Raw genomic sequence first — 13,142 nt, forward strand, 5'->3', positions numbered from 1 at the left:
AGACATGTGCACATGTACACATAAAAATACAGATACACACAAATAAAATCTTATAACTTTGATTTTAAAATTCCAGCCATGAGACTGGTAAAATTCTCTAGTTTAAAAGGACAGTTAGATTAAACTATACCTCTGTAAATGGAACAGTTAATCGGTCCCCAGGGTAGCAAGTTTACATCTCAAAGCACAGGGAGAGAATTTAAGCTTTATTATTATTATTTAAGGAGTTTGGATGTATTACTTAGAGGAAGATTAAAAATGGATACCAAGGTAACACAAAAGCATAAGCATTCACCACAGGACTTTATAAGAGAACAATTTCATTTAGATAGGTAGCTTCTAATTTAGTCTCCATTTTCTAACTGGACCGCTGAGCTCCGGGAGGAGCCCATTAACAAACAGTCCTGACAAAAAATTAGCAGTTTGCAGGAGGCAGAGCATCAAGGTCTTTAAAAATCAAGGATCTCATCTTTACACGAAATCCTGGGTCCCCCTAAAGAGGGAAATGCCTTGGGACGGGGCTACACAATGTTTCCACAGTGCTACTCACTACAAAGACATTCCCCTGGGGCTGGGGCGGTGGGTGACCCAATGCCATCAGCCCCCTCTGTGATCAGCCCATTTCCCAAGAGAGTTTTATCCCTTGGTGATGAGGGTTGCTATATCCTCCAAATGTTCAAACTGCACCTTTCTTATCTAAAGACACAAAGAAATGAGTGGCCCTCTGCAGTAATAACCATTCATTGTAACTGCTGTCAGCCACTTCCAAAACTTCAGTTCTCGCCAGTGACTTGCCAGCTACAAAGAGGTCACAGAAAGATCAAGTTTTGTCTGATAGTACAAGGTAATCCCTGTTACTCCAAAAGCCAAAAAAAAAAAAATCAGGTAACTCAATGCAGAAGAGAACAAAGCTTTAGACCTGAGAGGAGCCTTCGTATGACTCTCAGAACTCCACAAGGATGACAGAAAACCTCCAAGCGAGGGGTGTGCATGGCACCTTTTTCTGTGTTTCTCAAGGGGTATCGGGATGTTAGAAGGCTCTTCTAGATTTCTTCATGTGGCACTGAAGATGGTAAAGGGAAGGAGGAGCAGAGTAGAAGGAAATGGAAGAGCGAGTCTTAGAGGAGCCAATTTGGGGAGAACTTTCTAAAAGACCAATGAAGTTTTATATTTTTCTCAGCAAAAATCATGTCAACAAGAAAGGAAGCAAACAGACGGAGCAAGCATCCAATTAAAAAGGAGTTTTAGAAGTTTTAGTTGACTGGAAAAATTCCTGGGAATGGATCTAAAAGGGAGCAGAAATGCCTTGCTTTTAAACCATAGATGTTTAACAAACAAAAACCTTCAAATCCCTTATAATCAGATTTCAGCCAGGACAAACAGAAAGTAGGCCTCTCATTCAATTTGTTTGGTTCTAAAATGTGATTTATTTTTCAATTGTGTGTGCAAATATATTAATTTAGGAATTTTAAATCACCCTCATTTCTGCCATTGTGATGGCCATTTGGGGGTCATCTTGAGTCATGTGGGTCCATTTACGTAGGTATTTGCCAGATGGAGCTTCATAGGTATTACATGAAAGCCCAGCTAGTGTTGCCAAGGGGGATTGTCCCTTCAGGGAAAGCTCAGTTTTGATGAGCAGTTTCCCATAATTTTAGAAATTCCTTTTCAAATATGACCAAGGCCAGGACAGTGTATCAGGTTGAAGTGTGCTCTTTTGTGAGTGTCACTTCTCAAAGAGTCACCAGAGAGTCATGACTTGCTTTTCATGTGTCTTGTAATCTCTGATCACCTTATAGTGGCAGAGTATTCAAGATGCCAGGCAACCAGCCCTTGCACGTACCTTCTGGCTGAGCTGAAAGTCATCACAAGTATTCTTGCAGACAAGACCTATGATACCATGATACATCTTGAACAGATGTTCTGTATCTTCATAAAGTCTTTAGTCACCTACAGCACCCAATTGAGTTTGGAGGTAGCAAGTTTCTCTCAAATTTCAGGTTGAGAGAGCTCAACCTCATGCACCTTTTGGCTTAAAACTAGCAGGAATTGGTCACAAATAAAATGACAATTGTGAATCACAAGCAGTAAGAAGCAGCTACAATTTTAAAAGAATGTAATTTATGTAATTTCAGGCCAAAAAAGGGAAACTGGCAGTGTTAGACTGCCAATGCCATAACCTGAACCTCTTGCCATGAGCAGAGGCAGAGAAGGCAGAAATTTTCTGCAGAGTGATGTGCTGCACCATGACCTGAACCTCCTACCATGGGGCAGAGGTAGGGAAGGTAGTTCTCTGCAGAGGTTTTCACCTGAAGCTCCCATTCAGAGACGGAGACCAAAGCCTTCAGTTTTTAAAAACAAAAACAAAAACAAAAACAAAAACAAAAACAAAACCAGAAAACAACAACAACAAAAAAACCCCAGCCCAAATAAAGCCTAGACCTCAACTGAGAAGAAAGAGGTTCAGATTCAGTAGGACTCACCTTTTGTACTCAGGGAAAGATGTGGAGACAGAGAAACACAGTAGGTTTGTGCTGGTGCTGAGTACTGAGTCCAGGAGGGATCACTAGGTGGTCCAGGGTGCGAGGAGGTTGCTGTGAATCCTGACAGCTACACCAGATATGTTGACCTAAAGAAAGAAACTGGGGCAAAATTAATATAAGTAGAGAATTTATTTGGGCCAAATTTGGGGACCGTAACCCAGGAGTCACAGATTCAAGCTGCCCTGATGGTATGCTTTCATTAGCAGCAGTTACAACGGGATTTTAAAAGAAAAAAGGAGTGTTTCTTACATTGGTTCATTAAAATAACATAAGCTAGTGATTGGCTATACATATTGTTCTTTGTATCACAAATTCTAGAACCATAAAGATAATGAGTGAGGGTCACATTGTGCAACTTGTGATAACATTTTAGGTAATTTATCAACTAGTCTGGAAACTACAGAGAAGCAAAGAAAGAACAAAATGCCTTTAAATAATTGCCCCTGGGAATGGGTGCACCAGGAGTGTGCTGAAGTTTCATACTCATGTCTCTCTGGGCCTGATTAATTTTACATACCTCACATAGCACAGACCGCTCTGAGCTACTTTTCTTTCTCACTTTCTTCTAAGGAGATCACAAGTATTTCATGTATTACCTTATGTTCATGACATTCTTACTATTGTATATCTGCTTTATATTGTGGCATTGAAGGTTCATCTCCATGGTGGCAGAGATGAACATGACTCTGAGAGCAATGACTTTCCCATCAATCATGAAAGACATATTTATTCACCACCATTCTGTATTAGGGATCCTATTGTGTACTGAGTTACTGCAGTACCCACAAGGGAGTCTCTGAAAATTCTGACCCCCAGGACCTCTATAGGGCACACTTGGCATCAGATTTAATTGGAAAAGCATAAGGCAAGCCATGCAGCATGCCAGAATGACAGCATCAGGCACCCCTTTTTAATAAGACTTCTTGCAGAAGTCCTCACACCAAACAAAAAGCAAATCTCTGGCTTTTAAGTTGACAGTTAAGGTGCAAGGAGATGAGACATGTACATATGGTCCATCTTGGCTTAGAAGCCTTGTGTCTCCAATAAGATCCTATATTTCTTACAATGTTTGAGGCATCAATTCCAGAGTCCCTGCAGTGAGCCTGCCCAGCTGTGAGAGTCATCACACTTAGGGATCCCAAAGCTATGGTTTCCCACTAGGTATTTATAGTTTATATACAGTTTCTCTCCTGTCAGATGCAATTTGTCATTTTTTTAATCATAAGAAATATTGCCTAGTAGCAATATTTTCATCCTACCCTTTGCAGATCTCCAGGGAAACAGTGCTATAAAGTTAACCCAAGGTCAAGTTTGTTCATATAGGACAAAAGATTTTGTTAATGCTTTAACCACAGATAATGCAGTCTTTTTTATACTATTAGGACTAGGTCACAGGTTTAGCAGATCTTATTAGTTACTGATCAATTGACACATTTTCTTTGGTTCTTGATAAAATGAAGTCAGTTACATTTAATTTACTAGCTAACAAAAATATTTTCCAACCTTTTTGTCTTATAAATAAAATCCTGTTGTACTGTATTTTGTATTTACGACTATAGGAAGAGATAGAATTAGCTCTTGGCATTTGTCTGATAGAACAGATCAAATGTAGGGCAGAATGTAGCCCCACTGTTAGGAATTCCTAGTGAGTTAAAATGTAATCCAGAGTGAAACAACCTCCAATGTATAATCTTGACTCTCCATTTACATCTAAAAAGGCGCAGATGATGACAGATCTTTCCAGGCATACAGAAAATACAGGCATACCCCAACAGTATTTCTCCCAGTTTAACATTTTTCCATCAGAATGCCTTGTGACTTTTTATATCTGAACTTCATAAAGCGTACGCATCTCTTAGCCGATGCACGTTTAGGACAAATTTATATTTGTGCCTATAAAATGTGATATGGTATGTATTTTTTAATGTATAATTTTCATGTGATAAAATGCGTAGATTTTAAGTATACTGTTCAATAACAAAATGAATATACCATAACATTATAATAGCAACATAACCCCACACCATTGTCAATAACAATGTAAGCTACATCATTGTTGAGATATAAAACATTTCCAACACTTTATAGTAAATTCCCTTATGCCCCTTCCTGGGCTCTTTTCTCCTCATCCTGAGATAACAACTCTTAATTTCCATCAATATCAATTAGTTTTACCTATTCTGAGCTTCATGTAAGTGGAATCGAAGTGTATGGTCTTTTCTGTGTCTGTCTTCTTTTGCTCAACATGTTTTTGTGATTGATCTATTACATACATCAGTAGTTCATTCATCAATGTATGAATATACCACAGTTTGTTAATCTCCTACCTATTGTTGGACCATTATGCTATTTCCAGTTTTAAGCTATTATGAATATGGCTGTGATAAATATTTTTGTATGAGCTTTTTGTGGACATGTTTTCACTTCTCTTGAGTAAATACCTAGAGTGAAATTTCTGGGTCATAGAGTAGGTACATGATTAACATTGTAAGAACCTTCCAAACAATTTTCTGAAGTAATTTCCATTTAACTATATCATTTTGTGCACTAATACACACATCTTTGCTTGCATTAGGTGTTGTCAAACTTTATTTTTAGCCATTCTAGTATGTAAAGCTTCAGAAGAAAGAAACACGGCGATAACTTTGTGACCTTGAGGTAGGAAAATATTTCTTAAACAGGACATAGAAATCACTAACCATGAAAGAAACAATTGAATTATTGGATTATAAAATTCAAAACTTCTATTCCTTGAAACACATGGTTAAAATAATGAAAAGCAAATCACAAAGTGAAGAAAAATGTTCACAATACATATGCTTGACAAAGGACTTGTATCCAGTGTCTAGAAAGAACTCATCTCTCAGTAATAAAAATACTTGCAATTGGGCTGGGCACAGTGGCTCACGCCTGTAATCCCAGCACTGTGGGAGGCCGAGGCAGGTGGATCACAAGGTCAGGAGATCAAGACCATCCTGGCTAACATAGTGAAACCCTGTCTCTACTAAAAATACAAAAAATTAGCTGGGCGTGGTGGCGGGCGCCTGTAGTCCTAGCTACTCGGGAGGCTGAGGCAGGAGAATGGCGTGAACCCAGGAGGTGGAGCTTGCAGTAAGCCGAGATCGAGTCACTGCACTCCAGCCTGGGTGACAGAGGGAGACTCCGTCTCAAAAACAAACAAACAAAAAAAAACCATGCAATTGAATTTAAAAAAAGTTCAAATTACTTGAATAGACATTTAACAAAAGAGGATATACAAATACATGACAGGCACATAAAAAGATGTGTGACATTATTATCAGTGAAGTTAACAATTAATAATAAAATAATTTCAGTGAAACAATGGGAGTTTTTAAGTAATTTCAGCCACAGCATCCAAGTCACATGTTGATATTTTGAAAAATTCTTGAGGCTTCAAAAAGAAGATGTTTAGTATTTTGTTATATACCACATAACCGATTATGAGGTATATTAATTTATTGGTTATTAAGAAGTATGTTCCTCTTGAGCATTTTACCCCCTAACAAGATGTTTTATTGAGTTTTAGTTATGTTTGAGGAAATTGGCTGTCGGTTATGGTTGACATATTCTGCATTATAATTTTTCCCATGTAAAATCATGATAATTAGGCTCCCAGTTAGCATTTTTTCAATAGAACTAACCAAGAACAGATTACTGAAATTAAGACAGAGATGATATATTGATTGATTGATTAATTGAATTGTACATTTTAAAGGAAGAAAGTATTTAAAGAATTCCAATGCCTTTTTTTAGGTGTTAAATATTTCTTAAAATAATCTAATAAACAATCTAAGTTTTGTCTAAGGCTTCTCCAGAAAAAAAAGAGCCTGTGTACACTAAATGTCTTCTATTAAATAAAAGTGGTTGGTCAACTTGAAGAGGCTGCCAGGATTCGGGAAATGGGTAGGCTTCTAATTTACCTCTAGAGTAGGTTTCTCAATCCTGGTATTAATGACATTTTGGCCCACATAATTCCTTGTTGTGGGGGTTGTCTGGCATCGAGTGATGCTTAGCAGCATCTTTGGCTTCTACCTACTAGTTGCTAGTTGTGACACCCTCACTTGTGACAACCAAAACTATCTCCAGACTTTGCTAACTGTCATATGGGGAGGAGACCCCCTATACCCAAACCCCATTGAGTACAACTACTCTAGAGTTTATCTTAACTATAGGTCCATTTTGTATTAATCCACTCTTACACTGCTATAAAGAACTACCCGAGGCTGGATAATCCATAAAGAAAAGAGGTTTTATTGACTCACTGCCCTGCAGGCTGTACAGGAAGCATGACTGGGAGGCCTCAGGAAACTTACAATTTTAAACCATTAGAACTTGTGAGAACTCACTATCACAAGAAGAGCAAGGGGGAAATCTGCCCCCATGATCCAATTACCTCCTACCAGGTCCCTCCTTCAACACTGGGAATTACAATTCAACATGAGATTTGAGGGGGAACACAGAGCCAAACCATATCACACATCAATGGCTAATAAATCTGTTCTGAGTCCTCTAGACTTTGATTGACTCATGAGTGGACTAGAAATCTTTGGATTGTACTGAAGAATATTGACTGGAATCACCTTGGTGACCCAAACCAATTAGAATTAAATTTAATCTAATTTAATTAGAATTCAATTAGAATCAGAACATGCCTCAGAGGGAGGGCCAGGCATGGGGAAAGTAGCAATTCACTTTAATTTCAACTTAGAGTTGAACCATTTCAGCCAATAATTTGTTATTTTTTTAATGAAACCTGTTATAGTTCCACAAAAAGAACTCTTAATCCTCTTACAAATGGAGTAAACTCCTTTGTACCTATTGTAAGTGTAATTTTCATAGGCCTTAAAGTCATACATACAAACTAGGTAATATTTTATTTTTGGGTAATTGAACTTAGTTTCTATTATATGCCCTATTTCCCCTGATATTGTAATGCAAAATCTAGTCATTTCTAGATGGATTTAGCCTTTGTCATACTTTTGTCATGTCATCCTTTGTCATGTAACTTCAAGTTTAAAATCATGTCATTTCTGGAATTTGCCTTTGCCTCCTGCTCTTCAGGGTGGTATTCCTGTTCCCTAGTTTATTCTAGACTGGATGGAGGTAGGGAGTCAGGGAAAAGGGACCTGTTCTTCGGTGGTCATGGTATTTATCAGTCTTCCAGAAGGCCACCTCCTGAAATCTCTGCAACTGTGAGCGCCTCAGCTGCATAATGCCCACTTGCATTTGGGTTAAAAATTCTAGACCCTTGGGTCCTAAGCTGTCTCTTTCAAGTACCTTCTGAGCCCTGCTTGGGGAAGTGGGAGGTTTATTTGTCCACTTCTCACGGGTGACCTTAAGGTAGGATCAGAGCCGTTATCAGAGTCTCTTTGCCCCTCGATGTCACACCGAGCCACATCTAACTGTTGGCCCAATGTAACTGACCATTTTTGCTCTGATGCTGGGGTACTAAGTTGATGTGGTAGATCTAGAACACACTTTTTCCAACCTTCTCTCTCCTCAAACTATACACTAGGGAAGAGTAAGGTTTCAGTCTTCCCTCATGTGCATTTAACCCTTTTGCTGCTCCTCCATGAATTATTTTCATCCTATCAGGACGCTTTCACCTACTGGGCACCTAAACTTGTGTGGAGATGAAGGGTGTAACTTCTTTCTGTAAGTACTCTTCCAAAGTCTTTGCTGTTCTACAACATTGCTGTTTGAAGCTAAAAGCAAAAAACATGACATCCCTTTTATTCTGTTCTGCAGTAATTTTTCCTTTCCTGAGTTTGAAAATACCTTAGAATAAACAGGATGAAGGAAAGGTCTTTGGGAAACAAGAAAATTACCATAATTAAAAAAAAACACATTTCAATTTTTTTGTCATGATATATGAACATACTCCTTCCTCTCCCTCCATCCCAGAACCAGTCAGATTCCAACATCTTCTTAATTTTATTTCATGCAGCTGGCTCTTCTCTTGCATTAGTGTGGCTAGCCCCTTCCACTCTCAACCTACTACATTTTGCAGTAGGTTGCTGGCTAGGCTCTGGCCTCACACTCTTATTTGCATCCTACACACTGAATATAGGTGAATCTTTCTACTAAATAGTACAAAAACCTTTAATGACATTATGTTGCCTCTGAGCTAGGTTGCATTTATATCCTGCATAATCTGACACCAACCTGTTTTATAAGAGTGACCTCTCATTTCATGAATCTCTAGTTTATTTATGTAGAAATAAACACTGAGGTCTTAATATGTTTCAGACACCATGCCAGGCACTGGGGAATGAATGAAAGATTTCAGTCACTCAGGTCGAAAGATTCTTGATGATAAGAACCAGTGAGGAACTGAGGAAACAATGGGAATCCTAATTACTTTGCTAGGTTTCATGCCTCTGTGCATTTTTCTAATATAACCAGGGCTGGGGAAGGCAGAAGTCAGAGAAAATTTCCCAGGGAAGATGAAGAGGAATTATTAAAATAGAGAAAGATAAGGAGTGTGTTCAGGCATGGTTCTCAGCAACAGTAAACAATGAAGGTATGAAATATTATAGTATACATAATAGCATTTGTTTTTTGGTTTGATGACCCAGCATCTGAACACCCTTCTTGCATTGGATAATTCTCTATTTTATTAAAGGGAAATGATTTCCACTGTAGAAACCGAAGATACCAATGTGAAACTAGGGCATGAGCACACGACTTAGGTTCCATGAATTAGATGGAGACTCCCTAGACTTTGAATTGAGGGTAGTGATACCAAAAAAATCAAAACAAAACACAATCCATTCTGGTGAGCTTGGCAGCCGTGGTGGGAGGTACATGCCCTTTCCAGAGACCCTAGTAGTGGTGCCATGTTCGGTATCAGTAGGTCAGCCATGCAAGCTGCAGTTTCTGGGTCTAGCAGGAGGGGTGGTGGGGTTTCCAATGCACCAGTTCTGTGGCGTGATTTGAAAAATGATATTATTTAGATTTTGCTGCATAACTGATCATCCCATAACTAAGTGGTAAGTCGCAAAGACTCTCTTCTTGACTGAACTTTAGATAAGCTCTTCTGAGTTCCGTTTTTGACCATGCCCCAGTGTAGGCTTATAAAAACTGCAGACTCTCAGCATAAATGATTTTTGTCTATTTTCCATACTCCACTCCCACACTAAAATTTTTGAGCAAAAATTAATATAGTTTCTAGCAGCTCAAAGCTACATTCCTCGAATGACCCTAGCCCCTTAAACTGCTCACCTTGGAAAGCTCAAGACTGATCCAGTCCAAACCAGTAATAAACAGGCCCCTGAACCCTCCCCTCTTAGAGCAGTTGTAGTTTAGGAAGCTTGCAGTTGTAATTCCTTTCTCTTCCCCTTTGAGATGTAGATCTTCTACCACCCAAAATTAACATTCAGGGAAATAATTCCCCCTCTGATGCCCAGCCCCGTGGCACCTTGCCTCTAATTTACACCACTGCCTTCTGCCATATAAATATAAGAAGTTTGCTTCTCCTTTAGATAAGCACCAATTAACAAGATCAGTTTCTGCTTAAGCCCCTGCTCATTCCCCCTTCCTTAGTCCCTCATTGTCCCTTTAACATGCCCAGTCACCTCTGCACAAATCAAAGTTCAGTTCATGTTGGAACCTCTTTCCCTTTGCAGTGATAATTACGGAATAAAGTTTATTCTTAGTGCTTTAACCAGTGTCTAACCAGTGTCTGGATTTATCTTTGACACAAGTCATCTCAGAACTTAGTAACTTATATTTAGCTTATTTATGATCTTGTGAAAACAGCAGTTTGAATTGGGTTTAACTGAACAGCTCTGGGCTCATTCATGTGTTTGGAGTTGGCTGCTGGTCAATGAGGCAGCTCTGTTTCTGTGGTTTGGCTGACTGTCAGCTGAGGCTATGGGGATGACTGGACCGCATGTCCCTATCACCAAACAGTCCAGCCCAGGGTTGTTCACATGACAGGTCAGCAGGGTTCCAAGAAGTAGAGCTCCTGTGAAGTCTACATTCAGAACTGATATAACCATCACTTCTGCCACATTCTTTTGGCCAAAGCAAGTCACAAGGCCAGCACCAAATCAAAGGGTAAAGAAACACCCTACCTCCTGATGGGAGGAACTTCAAAATCACATTGTTAAGGGATGTGGATACAGGAAGAAAAATGATGGCAGGTATTTTGCAGACTATCTCTATACAATTGTACCCGCTGTGCAGCCTCCAAGCTTGATTCTTTGGGCCAGGTTTTGGAGCCTCCTTTAATCTTTAATGAAGTCTTTCTTACATCCGCCTAAATTGTTTCTGTGGCTTACAATTAAACATCTTGTTGAATATTCTGAGTCACACATACATTCTCTCTCTCTCTTCACACCATGACTCTTTCCTATAATGTTCAGAGCAGCGCTGTCCAATAGATGTATACAAGCCTTAATATAACTTAAAAAATTTGGGTAGCCATATTTGAAAACATGAGAAGAAACAAGTGGAATTAATATTAATACTATATTTTATTTCACCCAATATATCCACAGTGTTATTTCAACTAATCAATCTACAAATTATTATATCATGAGATACTTTACTTTTTTTTATTCTAAGTTTTTGAAATCTCTTGTAAAGCTTACACTGTCAGCACCTCTCAATTTGAATTGGCTGCATTTCAAGTCCTCAGTGGCCTCTAGAGGCTACCATATTTAGGACATTGTTTTTCCCCAGAGTGAGTCATTGCTTAGATCTGGATATCTGATTCACAAGTAAAGAATGACACTACTGAAGAGGCATAGGAAACGAAACCATCATATACTAACCATGAATTTTATACTGGACTCTTTTTTTTTTTTTTTGAGACGGAGTCTTGCTCTGTCGCCAGGCTGGAAGGCTGGAGTGCAGTGGCGCGACCTCAGCTCACTGCAATCTCTGCCTCCTGAGTTCAAGTGATTCTCCTGCCTCAGCCTCCCAAGTAGCTGGGACTACAGGCGTGCACCACCACGCCCAGCTAATTTTTGTATTTTTCTTAGAGATGAGGTTTGACCACGTTGGCCAAGATGGTCTCGATCTCTTGACCTCGTGATCCACCTGCCTTGGCCTCCCAAAGTGCTGGGATTACAGGCGTGAGCCACTACACCTGGCCACAGGGCGCTATTAAAAGCACTTTAACTAATATCTTAGTTTGGGTTCTACCCCTAGCAGAGCTTGAGACACGCATTTGGGTGGAAATAATTTATTTGAGGAATGATTCCAGGAAGCCAATTAAAGATATATTATTGAGCCAGTTATTGCTATGGAGAACTGGCTCAATTCCATGGACCCCTCGGGGAGCCATATAGAATGAATTTCAGAATTGTTCCTCTGAAGAACAGAAGACTGAGGCATTTATTTACTGACCCCCATTTCTCACTGGCTGAGGGTTGTGCCCATGGATGTTAGTGCCCCAACGTTTCTGGACTGTCCTATATAAGGCTGAGGAATCTTATAGCTTCAGAACGAGTCCTGAGGCAGAAAAGCTGAGCAATAAGGCAAACATCTGGCATAAGGTTTTTCCAGTATGTATGGGAATTGTCTGCCACCAGTTGGAACTGGAATCAGTGATGGGGCAGGCACATGGCAAAGCCTCTGCTATGCGTACATTGTACAATTGTCTTCTTTTGTTCAGGCTGCTATAACAGAATCTCATAAATTGGGTGGTTTATAAACAACATGAATTCATTTTTTACAGTTCTAGAGGCTGGGAAGTCCAAGAGCAAGGCACCAGCATATTTGATATATGGTGAAGGCTCATTTCCTGGTTCATAGAATGGTACCTTCTTGCTGTTTTCTCACATGGTGGAAGGGAAAAACTAAGAACTCTGGTCTCTTCAGACTCTTAAAAGGGCATAATCCCCTTATGAGGGCTCCAACCTTATGACCTAATCACCTTCCAAAGGCCCCACATCCTAATGCCTTCACATTGGGAATTACTTTTTAACATATAAATTTGGGGGAACCCAAACATATTTTTCAACAATACTTGTAAAACAGACATTATAATTTCCAATTTAAAGAGGAAACTGAGTATAATAAAAATTCCAATAGTATTCAAGATGATATACTCTTAAGTGACAGAGTGTGTTTCTTCACAAATATGACTTATTACAAGGTCCACAAAGAACATATTTTTTGGGATTTTTTTTCCTTTTGGGGGAAATGTCCAGAGATTTTTTTTGGCTTGTGTATTTATTTATTATTTCAGAAATTTAGACAAATCTACAAAGTAGGCTTTGTTTATCTTTAATCAGTTTTTTTTTGAAAGGGTACTGCCATAAAACAGGGTCTCATAAGAATGTGGTATATATATTTAAAAAAATACACATTTGCTATTGTGCTTGTTATATTTTCTGACCTTCAGAAAGAAATTTCCAATAAATTTTGTAAGCTCACTTATTTCCATCATTCACTGCTGAATTTCTAGTGCGGAGCTCATTTTCAAGTCGATATTACGTACAGCAGATTCTCCCTAAATGAAAGGGACTGAACACATCACAGACTGGACAGCTCTCATTATCTGAAATAGCCATAAGCGGCTTTAATGCTGGAGATTTAGTTTAAAGGATTGTCCTCCTGGAAGAC

General features: G+C 39.1%; 1 long non-coding RNA gene across 1 annotated transcript in view; it reads right to left on the reverse strand.

Annotated features, from left to right (window-relative positions):
* The window catches only part of LOC130541126 (uncharacterized), a 50,037-nt gene that overhangs the window by 2,363 nt on the left and 34,532 nt on the right, over nt 1-13,142 (reverse strand). The window contains exon 2 of the long non-coding RNA XR_008955170.2: nt 2,484-2,642. This is a non-coding gene — a long non-coding RNA (uncharacterized LOC130541126). The remainder of the gene's footprint in view (nt 1-2,483; nt 2,643-13,142) is intronic.

The sequence above is a fragment of the Pan paniscus genome, chromosome 22 (assembly GCF_029289425.2).
Source record: "Pan paniscus chromosome 22, NHGRI_mPanPan1-v2.0_pri, whole genome shotgun sequence".
NCBI lineage: Eukaryota > Metazoa > Chordata > Mammalia > Primates > Hominidae > Pan > Pan paniscus.